Consider the following 18,429-nt stretch of genomic DNA (forward strand, 5'->3'; position numbering starts at 1 on the left):
AGAGTCGTTCAGTGTGTGCACTCCGGGGTCAAAGCGCACTGGATTTTCGAACGACAACCGAAACAAACGACAAGAGGGCACACCAGTGCGTTGAGTGCACATTTCCGAACGTACCATTAATGAACTGGTGGGTGTAGCCACATAAAAACATAATTGTAACACTTTCTCTACACTTTTTTGGAAAAAAACATCCTCCTAGTTGCGACCGAAGGTCGCAGTATACCATGAGAAATGTTGCAGCTTGTCCGTCCGTCCGTCCGTCCGTCCGTCCGTCCGTCCGTCAGTCAGTACACATTTGTACAGTCTATTGGTTCCCTCGTCACTGTGACATCACAGGTGACATCACCTATGTAAAAGTCCATGTATGGGTATCCCTTTTATGCCCATATATGAAGTCATCGATATATATATCACTGGCATGGCCCATATCTGTGTGGCTGGTTCAGATAGGGATTTCCATGTATGGGCATAAAATATATTGTATATATGGATACATATCTACCTATAAATGCGACAAATCTCTGTGAGTATGTGCGTATGTGAGTATGTATCTCGAGAACCGTTCGTCCCACCGGCTTCAGATTCGGCACGCGCGTTCCACGCTGCGGCGCGGAGTGCAGTGCCGGGCCTCGACCCGACCCGATGTGCGGTTTTCCCGAACCGGCGCGAAACGTTCGGAATCTCCTTATGCGGAGCTGATTGTTGACATCAGGCTGTTCTGGAGGAAATCGGCGCAAGTGCTGACTCATTGTGACATCACTTCATAAAAGGCTCTGACATCACGTACGCTACATGAGTCAACACAAAATGCCATGGTTACGTATTGAATGTCATCAGTATGACGTGTCCTGATGTTCATAATATGGGCTTAAATGGACACAGGCAAACATAATGGCCTGTGTCCATATATGACAACAGGTATAATGGGGTTTGCATTAAAGGGGGAACCGGCACTGTGTCTGCAACACAGTCGGAGGCACAGACAGATACAGATATCTCCATAATGGGAATAAAGGGACACAGCAAACAGATACAGAGATCTCCATACATGGGCATAAAATGGATGCAGACAGACAGATACAGATATCTCCATATATGAGTGCTGACTCATTGTGACATCACTTCATAAAAGGCTCTGACATCACGTACGCTACATGGGTCAACACAAAATGCCATGGTTACGTATTGAATGTCATCAGTATGACTTGTTCTGATGTTCATATATGGGCTTAAATGGACACAGGCAAACATATGGCCTGTGTCCATATATGACAACAGGTATAATGGGGTTTGCATTAAAGGGGGAACCGGCACTGTGTCTGCAACACAGTCGGAGGCACAGACAGATACAGATATCTCCATAATGGGAATAAAGGGACACAGACAAACAGATACAGCGATCTCCATATATGGGCATAAAATGGATGCAGACAGACAGATACAGATATCTCCATATATGAGCATAAATGGACACAGGCAAACAGATGGTCAATACAGGTCCTACAGAGATCTCCATATATGGGCATAAAATGGACGCTTAGAGACAGATAACTCCATATATGGGCATAAATGGACACAGGCAAACAGATGGTCAAAACAGGTCCTACAGAGATCTCCATATATGGGCATAAAATGGACGTAGACAGGCAGATATCTCCATATATGGGCATAAAATCTCGCACTCTCCACTGCAAAATCATCATTCTACCACACAAAGATCCAATCATGTACCTCAAACCCTAGGAAACTGTTTAGCACATTCTCAACCCTCCTCAACCCCCCCCCTCCCCCCCCCTCCTTCATCCCTCTCAGCGGACGATTTTGTCACCTACTTTGAAAAGAAGGTTGATGATATCAGTAGTTCATTCTCCCATCTCCCCCAGAATACAGTGTCGAAAACACGCAATTGTATCCCTAACATAACATGTCTATCCTCCTTCTCCCCTCTCTCTGCAGATGACGTCATAAAACTAGTGACTTCCTCTAGACCTACCACCTGTGCCCTGGATCCAATCCCTTCTCCACTCTTCCAGACGATCGCACCTCCCCTCCCCTTCATAACCGCCATCATCAACAGTTCTGTAACTTCAGGCTGTGTCCCAGCTGCCTTCAAGACAGCCAGAGTATCACCACTCCTCAAGAAACCAACTCTTGAAGCCTCGGACGTCAAGAACTACAGACCGGTATCCCTCCTCTCATTTCTTTCAAAAACCCTTGAACGTGTGGTCTCTAACCAGCTTTCTCTCCATCTCTCACAGAACAACCTGCTGGACCCCAACCAGTCAGGTTTTAAACCGGCCCATTCCACAGAAACGGCACTCCTAGCAGTCACAGAAGCACTCCATGCTGCCCAGGCTGCATCCCACTCTGCAGTCCTGATTCTTCTGGATCTATCAGCGGCATTCGACACAGTGAATCACCAGCTGCTCCTGGACACCCTTGCTGACCTAGGCATCACCGGGACGGCACTAAAGTGGTTCTCCTCCTACCTGTCGGACCGGACCTACCAGGTCTCATGGAAAGGTTTGCTTTCATCCCCCCGAACCCTCCAAACGGGAGTCCCCCAGGGATCCGTACTTGGCCCTCTGCTGTTCTCCCTGTACACCAAATCCCTTGGTGCTGTAATCTCTGCTCACAATCTATCATATCACTGCTACGCTGATGACACTCAACTGTTTTTGTCCTTCCCCCCTTCTGCCACCCAGGTGGAAGAGCGCATTGCTGCATGTCTGGCCGACATCTCACAGTGGATGTCAGCCCACCACCTCAAGCTGAACCCGGACAAGACGGAGCTACTCTTCTTCCCAGCTAAGTCTTGCCCCAGGCAAGATCTCACTATTTCCATAGATAATGCATTGGTGACTTCAGTTCCGACTGCTAGAAACCTTGGTGTGGTCCTGGACACCCAGCTATCATTTAAGGCACATATTGCATCAGTCACCCGGTCCTGTAGGTTCACACTCTATAACATCCGTAAAATCAGACCGTTCCTCACCCAGGAGGCAGCGCAGCTCCTCATTCAGACATCTGTCATATCAAAACTCGACTATTGTAACTCTCTCCTCACTGGTCTCCCGGCATGTGCACTTAAACCTCTCCAACTGATCCAAAATGCCGCGGCACGACTGGTCTTCAACCAGCCTAAGTTCTCACATGTCTCTCCCCTTCTCCGCAGCCTCCACTGGCTCCCGGTTGCGGCCCGCATGGAATACAAAACACTGATGCTGACCTTCAAAGCAGCCAAAGGTATGGCTCCTCCATACCTCCAAAAGCTGATCAACCCCTACACCCCCACTCGTTCACTTAGATCAGCCAACACAGGGATGCTGACCGAACCCTCGCTAAAAACTCCAGGGCAAAAATCCACTCGTCCGAGACAGTTTGCCCTCTTGGCTCCCAAGTTGTGGAATAAACTCCCTGTCGCACTTAGAACAACGGACTCACTCGCTACCTTTCGCCGTGGACTGAAGACTCACCTGTTCAGACTCCACCTAAACCCTTAGCACTACAGTAAAATCAATGACCATACATGAAGCTAGTTAACATTTGTTTGTTAGGTTTCTTTAGAACTTGATTATATTGTGTTTTTCTCTAGATAGATATCCATTTACATTGTTATATTGCTGTTAATGTACTGACCTATTATCTTGTTTATTATTGCGATGTTGTATCTGCTTATTGTAAGTCGCTTTGGATTAGCGTCTGCTAAATGCCTAAACTGTAAACTGTAAACTGTAAATGGACAAACGCAAACAGGTTTGCATTAAAGGGCGGGGCATTCATTCCCTATTTACATTGTTCCTGAGTTGGCCAGGTCGCTGACTAGACGCTTCTAGTTATTATTAATAAAGGATAAAATAAAATAAAAAGTCCATATATGGTAATTCCCAGAAACAAAATCCCTTCTATGCCCATATATGGAGATTTCTGATGTCATCAATCCCAGGCCCAGTCACAGTCATGTGATCAACATGGATCTGTCCAATTTTCCATATTCCATCCTGATTGGCTAAATCAGGCAACGCAGGATTGGTCCGTTTTGAACAAAATACCTCAAATCAAGAACACAGCCTGCAATCTTGGTGCAAATCAGCCTCATGGTGGCGCTATAACAGGCCCATCTGTGTGATTTTACCTTTAACTCCAACAATCATTAGTGGAAAACGTTGCACTCCCTAGAGGCCAAGGAAAAGCCTTTGCCCTGGATTTTTCACATTTGTTTTATTTTAGCGCCACCATGTGGCCAACTTATGTAAAACACATTCTTTGATATTTGATATTTGATATTTTATCCAAAAATCACGCAAATCAGAACACAGTATCTCTATAGTCTCTATAGTCATGTGATCAAGACCAATCTGCCTGATATTTCATATTCCATCCTAATTGGCTAATACTGGTTAGCAAGATTGCTCCGTTTTTGTGCCACAGTAGGGTGCCCCAGTCAAATCTGTTCCAGCTCGTCATACATTTACAGCAACTTTAAGCGTTAACGAAAGGGTGTCATCATGAGGAACTTTGGGTGTCTCAACCGTATTGACCATATTACGGCAATGTTGTGTGAGTGATAGGATAACTTCTCACTTCATCGTCTCTTTCCTCACTCACCCATAATGCGGACACGTATGTAACATAACTGCAGAAAAAAAACATGAAAACAGACATGCCATCAATACACCCTCCTCCTACGACTGAAAGCATAGTTCAGACGACTGCTTCTCTGTTTATAAACATGGCCTGATTCAGTGATTTCTCCCGAGCCGTGTCCCCTACCTCAACCCCACCGTGGCTCCCCCCCGAGGAGGCCCTCCGCGTTCCCTCTGTCTGCCCTCACCATCCATCAGGCCCGGACTTTGTTGTCGTAACACAGAACCAGATGAGCTCAGGCCAAACCAAAGTCCCTGGTGCTGCTGAACCTTGTCTCTATGTTGGTGTCTCGTTCTTATGTAGACCAGTGTTTCTCAGACTTTCAAATTTCAAGGTCACCCCTTAACTCTGACAGTATACAAATGGAACGGGTTCATTTGGTTCTATTTGTACACTGTCAGAGTTACAGACTTGTATAGGTCAATTTAGACCCCCCTAAAGGAACCCACAGAGTCCCTGAAATCCACGTTGAGAACCACTGCTGTAGACTATTTCTGTTTGTCCACCTATATTTATCCCTCTATCTATAGTATTCTCTCTCGCGTATTCTCTACCTCCATCTTCCCTCTCTGGCTCTGATCTCTCTCTGAAGTATAGGGGGTGGGAGTGTACGTCTTGGCTAAGTTCAAGTGTCTTGATCGTGCATTTATAAGTGTAGGAAGTAATTACTTGCTCCATGTTGTGTTGTCTGCAGGAGAAATATCAGAGTGGCATCCTCCACAATGGAGAACTGCTCAAGGAATTAGCTAAAAGGTTACATGCTTTATTACCACAACAATAATGGTTATCCATCAGTAAAAGTAAAAAAATGCTTTGACTGAAATACTGTCAATATTGTAGCACTTGCTGCTATATTCTAAGAAATGGGAAGTACTACTGTATAATAAAGATCTATATTGTCTTTTTATTATTCAAGTATCCTAGAGCCACACACAAAATCCATAACTTTATGCCATCTGGATGAGATCACAAGCCCTTGGAAAACTTCAAATTCCTCTGGGTCCACAACACTGAGAAACTCACTGGGGACGTAAACGCGGGCCAACTGATGAGAAAGGCACAGCATCGTTGAAGTTTGGTATGGGGCCAAAGATCCTACTGTGAGCCTCATCCGCAAAGCAAAGGTCATGCAGGTACATGCAGAAAGTCATGTACACAGCCGAGTGCATCAGTGGATGCGATGCATCCTTCCATCCAGGACAAACAATGGTTGTTGTGTGAGCAAAACTCAGAGGCTTATCAAAGATCCTCATCCTCATCCTCATCAGCTACTTTATATGTTGATGAATTGAATACCAAGGACCCCCAACGGAAACAAGACCGCAAGGGCTTTTTTGGGGTGTTCCAAAACAGGGTGCTTGACTGTACATGTTTTTGTTTTGACTGTACTTGTTGTACTGTTCTTCATTGAACAACTACTTCCCCCGAGCAATCAGGTTTGTGAGCGTACAAGCCAAGGGAAAGAATATTAATCTCTGGAGATGCTAATCCCCTCAACTGCCTGTCTGAGGTGGCAGCCTCAGCCTGTGTGTAAAACTGTCTGAGTTCACTCAACAGCTTCTATATTCCCACAGACATACACGTGAATAGATTTGTTTTAAACACAAAACACCTTCAAGCACCTCAAGTGCACTAGAGTACAAACTGTTTTAATATATTCTTGATTATGCTCTTTCTTTCTTATTTCCTTGTCATATGTTAATTATTACTGCTGCCAAAATGTATGAGGACAGAAATAGATGAAATTAAATAAGATCATTGTACTCTAATGTACCTGCACACATGATGCATAGCAACAATAACAAAACCTTCAATTTGTAACCTTATGTAAAACGTGCGCACACACACACGCACCTTCATTTAGTTCCATTTGTACACTCTCAGAGTTATGAGAGTCCTTCAAATAAATACAAAAGGTTTGAGAATGAGAACCACTGCTTCAATGTTATCACAGCCATTTAAAAAGAGGAATTCAAATGAATTTTCAACCCTTGTGAACCCACGGGTCGTGAACCATGAAAACAAAACACCCTCCCTGAAATATTCATTTGTCTTTTCATCATCATGCCCTGCGACACTGTGCCTAAACAAACCTCACCTCCCGGTCTCTCAGGCTCACAGTGATTGCCCCGACGGCTTGAATGTTTGTGACAGTTACAGCCAAACAGAATGGCCTGCTAATCAAAATCGTATGTGCGTTCTGAGGGGTTGGGGTTTTGACCTCTGACCTTTAATTTCTCATTAATTTGTGCTGACATAGAATATCTCATTTGTCAACGCTCGCTCTGAAGCCGGACCATTCCACATGTGTGAGTAATTAGGTTACATGCTAGAAGCCACTAACCTATTTGAACTAATGTGAACCCATCATTAAGTATTTTCTCCTTAAATTAACTTCAGTAATTGCACTTTAACTGTTAGGCTATATTGTTGCAACTTGGTAAGATCAGCTTTTGACACAATATGAAGTGTATAAAGACTTCTATTGAGAAATGTATTACTTCCCGTTTGAAAGGGGGGTGAGTTGATTTTGATGCGAGTTGTCATTCAATACCTTTACTGAATGACATAAGCTTCTATATACTTGTTGTACAAGAAATAGTAAATCAAATATCGAAAATAGGCGATCTGCAAGCTCAATGTGATTTTTTTCATTTTTTTTCTTTGCCTTTTTGATAGTTCAAGTAAAGATTGACAGGAAAGAGCTAGGGAGAGAGAGATGGGGAGAGACACGCAGCAAAGGTCGTCGGGAACGGAGCTCGAACCCGCGCCACGCTGTCAGGCATTAGAGCCTGTATGCACCTGGACCGCTAGGCCAGCGGGCGCCCCACCCCCACAATGTGATGTATTGTAAGCTTGTTGATCTGCCATTTGTATCATTTTTGGAAATGTAAAACACATTTTTAAATCTTTTGAAAATGTGCCCTAATTTGGGACATCAATAGGGTTAATGTGGTTAAAATACAACAGATCCAATTTAATGTTTAACCATGTTGGCAATAAAAGAAAGAAAGAGTCCGCACACCAAATTTGATGTTCCCAATACTTTAGTTTTTACTCAGGTGACGTTTCGAGCCTGGTGGCTCTTCTTCAGACCTGTAACCATGTTGGCACCCTTTTGTTCCTGACCAATATACAACTGCAATTTTTCTCTCTCACAATCACAGTCTCATTGTCGGTGTACTATTCCTCTCTCTCTCTCTCTCTCTCTCTCTCTCTCTCTCTCTCTCTCTCTCTCTCTCTATCTCTCTCTCCTTTTTTCTCCCGAAATCACACCCTCTGTGAAGTGAGCAGTGCCTTTTTTTTGTTCATTTCATTAAACCGCAAAGCTTGGCCATGCAGCTTTGCGGGACAAGACATACATACAGTACAGACAGAGCTAGATGTCAGAGCTCAGTTTGTCAGTTTGACAGATCTGATCAAGTAAAGGGTAAATATAGAGTAAACAGATAAACAAAATAGATCACAGACTTATTTTTAAAGAGTCATGGCTGTTTGTTTTCCACTTCATATAAAAAACTATGAAAATAGCTGATCTACAAGCTCGCATTGTGAGCTTGTACATGGGCTATTTTCACAATATTTATAAAGCGTAATGCCTTAACTCCTTCGATTCCAAGTGCTTGTCAGGGTGGGGCCTGGGGGGTCCCCAGTTCAAATATGATTATTTTGGGGGGTCGCAGCCTGAAATTTTTGAGAACCACTGATGTAAGCAACACAGCTGCAGCTAAATCAAATTGATAATGGGTGTGGTAGATTTAGGTGTACAAATGTGTGAATGAGTACTGACAATAAGGTTGACTACTGTCTACACTGGCACACCCATCTGTGTACTACCATATCTAACACACCCATATACAGTACATTGTATTAGCTGCAGCTGCATTGTATATTAGCCTGCCATATTTTTACCCTTGTGCAATATTTTACCTGTTCAGGGAAACAAATGGCAAAATAGGCCCAGTTTTTCATGCCCTTTAAAGGACGACTTCACCCATTTTCAACCTATTTTCATATAATTGATCCTCACTAATACTCATGAGTACCAATGTTTTCTACTCTGTCTGTGTCTCATATGAGGGATGTGGATTAGCTTGGATTCCCCATCAATGATATCACTGGTAGGCAGGTTTCTGAACTGTCCACATGCCCTCCTCTGACACACAGACCAAACAAAATGAAAAGGACCAATTATACGAAGATAGGTTGAAAATGGGCGAAGTTGTCCTTTAAGTAATGATAAAAAACAAACAATGAGTCTCTGCACGTGAAAGTGGGTGTTGGAGACGTGCTAACATAGTGTGAGATGCCTGTCACACAGACTGGACATCGGCGCAAACAAAAATGTCAGGTGAAGAACCTGGGACGACATGTGTCACTTTGATTCTGAAGCGATGGTCAGTGTTCGCTGTTCACTGTCCGGCGTGCCTGTCCAAATCACCCTGTGTCTCTCTCTCTGGGTCTTGTTGTCCCAGTGAAAACACTCATTCAACACACATATTCAGAGGAGCAGGCAGATGGACATGGACAGGGCTTGAGGCGGAGAACAGCTCCGGTGACACAAAATTCTGAAATTTACGGTAAAAAACTGAAAGGAGTGGACAGTGGCAGTCTGGGTTAAGAGAGACAATAATATCTGGTGCTGGGGACAGTGCTGCTCTTAGAAAACTAATCAGCGTCATTTTAGAATAGAATGTTTAGAAAGTTAAAGATATGATATGATGTTAAGTGATGTGAAAGAATAATGCCATACTGATGGTGATATTAGTAACATTTCAAACAATAAACATGCAGTTATATAGACCTATACACAGACCAATAACCAGTAAGACTCCCTAATCGGGAGATAAGCGACCGTAGGTCTCGCTAGAAGAGGGCCATGTGAGAAATGAGGGGTGGGGTCTCCGCGTTGCCTTGGCGGACGAATAGGTACCGGCCCCGGCTCTCCCGGACGCTCCTAGGCCGAGTTAGGGCATTTTATGTGAGCTGCAGTGGAGGGGGTCCTCCACTGGGGGCGCCACCACTTTTGCATCCGTTCTGGAGTAGCAGGAGTGGGTGGTCCCCGGGAATTCCCCGTGAGCAGCCCCGTGGGGGTGGTCATTTGGTCATTTTTGCACATTTGGTATTTTTTTTACACCTGGGGGTCCCCCAGGGACCTGGGGGTCCCTGGAACTCCGGGGGTCCTTGGAGGTTGTAGCACTGAAAAGTTGATATTGTGGGATTATTCACAACACCCCTCCAACACACACATTCACACTCAGCACAGCCACATATGCATGTACAAGACTAACCATGTCATTTGCAAGGACTGTTAGGAAAACCATGTTTTCTTCACACAAATCACCATCATTAGTGTGCAAATATCCATTGCCATATTTAAATCTTATAAGCAACCATTAGTAAGGACTGGATTGCAAAGATCAGGGCAGTGTTCATGAAAATATTCAATCTTGTGATCCTAAAATTAACATACTGTAAGCGTGAACTTGAAAACATGAACAAGAATAGTATACGTTTGTTGTTTTTCTCTCTTCCAGCTTTTCATCTCTACATTGTACACACACAACAATCTAAAAACTTTTGGAGAGAGAACTTTTTTTTCTCACACTAAACAATAGTGGTAACAGCACCAAAAGTGTTTATTTGGCTCACATTTTGGTTCCATACACACACACCTGATTGGGCTATAGCACCTTTGTCAAATGGTGGTACGTGTTGTACAAAATGTAATGCCTCAACTCTTAGTGCTCGTTCCCAGTTAAAATATGATTATTTTGGGGGCCGCGGCCTGAAAAGGTTGAGAACCACTGCACTAAAGAGCCATAAAGGGCCTGAACATTTTCTTTGTAAGGCAGCTATAGCTATACAGCACTTCAACCACTCCAAAGAACCGCCGAAGAACCTCTTAAGAGCCACCATTTTTGTATGCTCTTTTTAACCTGCACTTATAATAAGCCCTATACTTACATTCCAAAACAGGGGACACCAGGGTTAATGTGTTTAATGGCCTTGTCAACCAACTTCATATGAAGGATGTTGGAAGTAGACTATTAAGCGCCAGTGTTGACAATAAATTGACATTTCGTCCCATGTTTAGAGTGGGAAAGGGTCAAACCAAAGGAGACAACTGAGTAAACTAGGTTCTAACTAGGACAAATGAGCTCAACTATGAGTAAATGAAACTCATCAGGCCTGTAGGACAGACATCATGGGGATAAAGTGGTTGTAGACAAATGGAACGTTTGGAACGGTTGGAACAAATGGAACGCTGTCCATCAGACCACTCGCAGGTCACTCTGGATAAGAGCGTCTGCTGAATGCCTAAAAGTAAATTGTGAATCAGACAAAATACATGTGGCCCTCTAAAACAGTGATCTCAAAGTCTGTCCTTGATTTGAGGGAATGCCAGGAATGCATACAGCAAAAGTTATCACCATTATTTCATCATCTAAAAGAGATATCTCCCCATGCACCTACAGTATAGGCAAATAGGCAGTCATATCATAGAAATCAAACATTCTAATGGGGGATCTGTGTAGCCTAGTTCCAGACCCTGAATCGCTAGCCACACCCCTTAAAGTTTTTGTTTTGGCGATTCAGGGGTCTAGAAGTGCTCTCATTGAAGAGGCCTTCCTCGTTTGAAAATCTGTACGGCGAATCAGCGTTGTGAATCAGCGTCTTGTGATCAGCGTGGGTGGGGGTTTCCCAGAACTCATGTGCGTTTCCAAGTAAACCAGCGCCGCCGCCGGACCGTACCGCGCATCGCGGTAAAATGCGGTAAAATGCGATCGCATCGATCTCGCTATGAAACACCAGTAGCAGGCATAATATGTTGTGTTTGATTACTAGTTTGCAGTGCTCCTATTCTGCCTGTTTCTTTGGTTAGCAAGTAGCACTAGCAAGCAACAGGCTAGCCACTAGCCAGCCACACATAACAACACAATTCATGTGTTGTCAGACGGTGAACCAATCGCTGAAGACTGCCTCTTTTTTGGCAACGCCCATCCCTGCAATCGCCTTCGGTGGAAGCGAGTTCAGACTGAATAATGGAGTGAAGCGAAATGTCAATTCAGGCTGAGTGTCAGGCTAGGATCTGTGGCCTATGTAACTCATTTAGTGCTGATCACGCGTATACTCACGAAATATTAAACGGTGTCCGGAGTGCTGATCCCGCGTATACGCGCAATATATACTGTATATACAGTAAAGCTGGCACGGGCTTACCTTCGGTCCGGCTATCCATCTGGCACTGGTGAAGTCTGCGATTTGTTTACATCGCGCACGCCCGTGCACGCAAAGTGCCGCCACTCCCATAGAAAACAATGGATCTTGACATTTTTGCACTTCATTTACTCGAAAAAAGACTTTTGATGCCAAGGCTGGCATGCTAAAGTATCACTCGCATGATAACATCGATCCTCCATTTTTGTTTACCCTCTGCCCCGGAACTAGTGCCGGGTGAATCTTGAAAAAGGTAAAATGAGGAAATCTCCTTCCGGTCCTTCAAAATAAGAGTGGCCGCTTTTGGAAGAAACCCTTTCATGTCTAAGGCACTAAATGGGTACATATCGATGAACCGCAGACTTTTTCAATGTTAAACACATTTTTTGCGGGTGCCCGCTGGCCTACTGTTCCGGGCACATACTTAGGCATTGCCACATAGGCATGGATGCCTGGCGGCATCGCCGGTTCGATTCCCGATCCGGACAACCTTTGCCACTCCCCGTCTCTCCCCCCATTTCCTGTCAGATCCAATAAAGGCAAAAAGCCCCCAAAAAACTAATCTAAAAAAAAAAAGAAAAAACATTGTTGCTGTTGGTCTACATATCCAAGTAATAATATCACAACTGGGCCAGGCAAACCTCTAATCACAGGATTTTATTATAGCCTATCATATCATGTTGCAATTATGGTGACAGCATTCAGAAGGCTTTCATAATTCAAGAATGATTCATATCTGATCAGGACTGCACTGCCAAAGGACAATAGGACAACCACAGGGAAGTAAATAAAGCAGTTCAATCATAACAAATTGGTGGACAGACAACTGACTGCACAGTATCTCCAATTCTCCATTAACTGTTAGCCTGGTAGTCCCAGTGGAGAGGGTTGCACTCCTGACCTTGCAGGTAATATTGTTTGAGATTGACAGACAGGAGCCCCTAAACCTTACCTTGGGACATCTGTATAGCTATAAAAAAAAAAGGAAATGTCAGCATATAGGAAAATATGCAATTTATCTCCAACTTGCTCATTTCTTGTCAAAACTACTGCAAGCAACCCATGTTTCCATAGTAACGAGTAACGACGATAATGATCTGACTGCCTTCCAGTCAGTGGCGCTGAAATATCACTGGGCACTTTCCAAAATGTAAAAAAGAGAGACGCAAAAGGTCGCCATTTGATATGGAGTGATGCAATGCTATAGGCTACGCCGGCTCAACGCCACAAGACATTTCAAGGTTGAGAGTAGCGAGCGTGCAGAGGAGAACTGACACATCAAACGTCAAGCATCAGCTCCCCAAGCAAGAAACCCACCGTTCGGCGGCCTCCACGATGCCATGGCCACTTTCTCAACTCTCACCCCCTGACCCCGAACATGAATCCCCGCAAATAAGACTGTGAGAGAGGGGCTCGAGGGAGTCTCCAACACATGACTTTCCTTAACGCACGTTTAAACAGCAGCAGACGTATACCTTACCGTACCGCCACGGGTCCAAAGCCTGAGAATAAACAAGTAGTTCGTGCCGCTGGAGTCTCAAAGAGAACATGTCGCCGTTCAGGAGAGGATGTACACGTGTCAGATTGTGTTTGACAGCCCCGATCTACAGGTTCTGTCACGGCCGTCCGGAGCAATTACACACAACTCATTCCACCTGGGATCAAATGGGCCTGAAGTGGGGAGGGAGCGCGTGTCAAAGATGCGTTTAAACCTCAACGTTTTGGGGATTAATAGATTGCGTTCATTAGCCCGTCGGCAGTAGGACCTAAACCCTATTTCATACTTCGTTTTACGATGGTAAAATATCGACAATTCGTTATTTTTGATTATTTATCGATTAGGGGTTTTTATGTTCAGCTGATGGGATGCGAGGTTGAAAGTGGTTAATTGTCATATAGCCTTAAATAGCCTACTTTAAAAAGTTTATCAGAGAAATTATGAAAGTGGTTAATGGTCATAATTCCTATCATCAAATTCTAGACAATCTAATTATAGCCTATTGTATTGAATAGGCAGGCTACATGTTTATGAGAAAGAGAAATAAATTATGACTTTTCCACTGTGTGACATGAGTTCATAAACTAGTCGCAACGCGAAGGCCATGGATGGACTTGACATTTTAACAAGTTCATTCCTGAACATGAACAAAATCCAGATAGCATGAAGACACCCTGAGCAGGGAGGAATGCACGCAACACATGAGTGACTGGGTTTTTACTTTACTCGGGTATTTCCGATTTTCAATAGCTTACTACTTACTCCAGTACATCATCTCAAAGGCAAATATCCACTATAATCATTTGAAAACTCTAGCCTACTGTTATGCCTCATTCACACTACAGATATATAGTTGAACGTTTTGCTTGGTAATTCAGTGTAATCTCAATGGAAACCAGCTTTAAAGGCTGGGCATGTCGGCTGTCCTTGGAATCCAGCCTTTAAAGCTGGTTTCCATTGAGATTACATTGAATTACCAAGCAAAACGTTCAACTATATATCTGTAGTGTGAATGAGGCATTAGGCTACTCTAGGGCCTATTCTGTGGGCCTAGATTTTTAGATTATTACAAAAACACTTCGGACCTACACACACTTTGTCAATTTGAAAATCTAAGCTCACACACACAACGCATTGCAGCTTGTAGATCTGCTGTTTATAAAGGTACTTGACATTCTGCATATTGAATAGCTATACTTTTGGTACTTTCAGTATGATGCCAATACTTTTTTTTTAATAGGCGAACGTGTACGTGAAAGACTATTATTCAGTAGTTTAGGCCTATACTTTTGCCAAAGTAAAGTAGCCTACTTCTTCCATGACCATCATTGGTATATAGACTAATGAAGCTTATGAGTGAAGTTGTGGCTGCATGCTAGGGTGCTCTGCGTGGAACAAATGACGTCAGCATGAACTATCTGGGACATTGGCGTGCGCTTTGACAGGAGGAAGACATGATGAGGATGATGAGCGGTGGTTGTGTGATGAGGAGGAGGATGGATGATTCCTCTACCGGCGGCTGTAAATGCACCGCCACCCGCGTCACCACCTCCCACTCCACCCTCCACGGTCCACCCAGTCAAAGAGGAGGAGGAGAGAGGATCCTGTATAGGCCTGCATGGATTTGTCAGTAGTCTCAAACGTTTTTATGTCAAGAAGAACCCCTGTTTGAAAGTATTTTGTGGCAGGGACCTCATAACATGTGTTGTTAAATCAAGATCAGAAAATAGCAGATCTCAAAGCTCAGTTTCCCCCCCCCCCCCTTTTTTCTGCTTTTGTAATTGATGTTATCCTATATGCAAAGTAGGCCTACTCTGTTCTATCCGTCTGTCTTTCAATGTTATGAGATACATAAAGTGGTTCCTGTGTAAATAAGCTACTAGGATCTACTTTTTGTTGACCTTGTACCAGTTATTTGTGCTGTTATGAAACTGTACTTTTTTCTATTGCAAACTTTTAATAAATCAATCAATCAATCAATCAATCAATCAATCAGTTGTGAGTCACAACTGATTGATTGACAAAATATAGACTACTTTTGCTAAAGCATATAAAACTCAGAGTCACAAGTTGTGACTCTGAGTTTTATATGCTTTAGCAAAAGTAGTCTATATTTTGTGGTTCAACTGATTTATTTGCCGGTGACCCCTGGAAACCCTTCAAGGATCCCCGCGGGCCGCACTTTGAGAACCACATAGAAGATGCTTCAGATATAAAGTGGTGCAGGCCTACACACTGGATCACGAGATAAGATCAAATAAGATACGACAGATCGTAAAAGAAAAGAAAAGAATTTAGAAAAGAAAAGAAGAGAAAACCTTTCTTATCCCCAAAGAGAACTTGGGTTGTATGAATATTTTATCTTTGCAGGGAGGGAAGGGAATGTCAAGACTGGAAACACTGAGATGAATAATTACATACACTGGCTGTGCTTTAAATCAGCCTGACATATTTATGTTTTATCTTAATATGTTCGTTACATTGTTATAGCTAATAAAAGGTAGGCTATACCGGTAGCCCATATATGGGCTAATGGGCCATATAAGACCAGTGAACTTTTACTTGGCTTTCCAAACCAATTTCTTTACTTTGCTCTGACTGTAATCACATTATGTAGGCCCACTCGAATACTTAGATTTCAAATGAAAAATGTATCACTCTTTTCAGAAGCAAGCAGCCCGTTGCGTTGCCAGCGCTGTGCATGCTTAGCTTTATACACACGACGACCTCGGAAAGCACTTATAACTATTCCAGTGTGAACATTTGGTTATAGTCCTTGTCCTCACGATAAAGCTAAATATATGTGCTTCTGAGAAATAACAGTCCAAGGCAAGCCTATCTAGCAGCACGTGGTGGGGCTGCTTTCTGCATGCAGGAGGGATGACCCATATTTCATTTGGATAGGCGCTCGTTTCCGGCAGCCATCAAAACGCATTTATCTTCACTGCGAGCAGCGAATGACTGCACGAGGTATAGCAGGCAAGGCTACAGCAAAACACTCTTTGTTTATATCTGAAATACCACATGCATTACTCTTCATAAAAGGCTTCAGGTTATTATTATTTTATAATAAAAGAAGAAAACGGCTGTTTTTTCTCTCTCTCTCTCTCTCTCTTCAAGGTTGTAAGCCTACGGTTGCATGGCTTTAGGCGAATTTTCAGGAAATATTACGCTTAATTTCGTTTTTGAGGCCTAGGCTATATTAATGTATTATTTGAAATGTCCCCAAAAATATGATGGGTATGTAAATTAAGTCAAATAGAATGGAAGTTGCTATTATTTTTCGCTCGACACAGTTTTATAAGTTAACATGAAATTACAATTTGAATATAATTAATTCGAGTATCAAGAGGGGGGGGGGGGGTGATAGTTTTGTACACATTATGCAAAATGTAAACTGCTGTCTGTGGCATCACATATAGTCCTCTGACTCCTCTCCTCTCAACAACTTGTTCCTTGTGGCGTTTTATGAAGAAAATAAATTACTCTACAACGAACACTCATTTTTTTACGTGAATATTGTTGGGGAAATTACACTATTTTGTCTGTGTTATTTGAAGGTAGAACAGAGAGCTGTCATTCTGGTTGTAATGCATCTTAGCCTATCCCAACATGAACAAATGGCCGCATTAAGCTAAGGCCTAATAAATACTAATAGGCCTACTACTCCCATACTATTACTCTTACATTACTTCTTATAATAGGCCTACTACTACTACTACTACTACTACTACTACTACTACTACTACTACTACTACTACTAATAAGGGTAATAATAATATTAATAATAAACGAAATACCCCATCTTAATTATTAATAATAATAGTGAGGTGAGGCAGGGAAAACAATATAAGTTCTAACTTATACGTACAGTAATTTAATTTTCGCTGCAAGCCATTTAAATGAATATTTATCAGTGATCATAACAGCACATTTAGAGGCAGCAGTGCTCCAGCAGTCTCCTCCCTCATCAATACAGCACGCATTGAATCGTTATGTCGCTGACATTGATAAATGAGCTCCAAGCTCGCTTTTTATTTTTTTCTCCCCTCCTCCCTCCCTCCCTCGGCAGCCGTGCAGCCGGTGGTGGTGGTGGGGTGTATTAAGCCTATATACAACATGGAGATGCAGATAGTAAGCCCGCTGAAACGAAAACAACACTCAATCGAAGAAGCTAAAAAAAATCAACAAGACTTATTGAAACGGAACGAAATTAGGCCTATTAGATATTGGGAAACCAACACACCTTCTTTCTCTCGCAATTCACAGGCCTACCACCAATTATTTGGGCTATCACATCGTGCACTGTCAGGCAGAAACCTCGTATCTGCAAGTTTCAAAATATTTGCTCTTTCATAAATTAAATCCCCGCTTCATCATACAAGAGTGTTGCACAAAAGTAGCCTATAGTGAAAATAGCAGATCTACAAGCACACAACGCCTGGCGATGCGAGGCGGGCCGCATTGTGTGTTTGTAGATCAGCTATTTTCACTAGTTTAAATAATTTTTAAAATGATAAATACAAAACCAACGGTTTTGGCCTACAAGGTTTCCACCCGACCCGACAACGACGATATTTATTCTCTCACGCACGCACGCACGCACGCACGGCACGCACAACACAAACCCCCATCATCATAACGGGGTCGGTGTATGCAATCCAAAGTTCCAGCGAGGTTTTGTTAAAAGGTAGGTAGCTCTCTCCTCTCCTCTCCGTCCAGTTTCTTGAATTCCGAGTAGGCCATCCATCATGCCTGTCACCATCAATCGAATAAGCCGAGACAACTGCAATTCCATCCCGTATCGACCAAAACCTCCGTATACGTGACCTGGTGTACAAACTAATGTTTTTGCTTAAACTGTTTTTCCCCGCACACGGAGGAGGCTGACCGTTTTTTAAATGCCCTGTTTCCACACACTCAAATGTTTTGGAATTTAAAACGAGTAAAATAGCACCATCGGATGCTGGAAGAATCATTCCTTCCATATAGCCTTTTCTTTTGGCGTGGCGGCTCTCGACAAAGACTCTCCCAACATTCCCTTTTTTTCTAATTCCGTCTTT

The sequence above is a fragment of the Nannobrachium achirus genome (assembly GCF_963921795.1).
Source record: "Nannobrachium achirus genome assembly, chromosome: 16".
Classification (NCBI taxonomy): Eukaryota; Metazoa; Chordata; class Actinopteri; order Myctophiformes; family Myctophidae; genus Nannobrachium; species Nannobrachium achirus.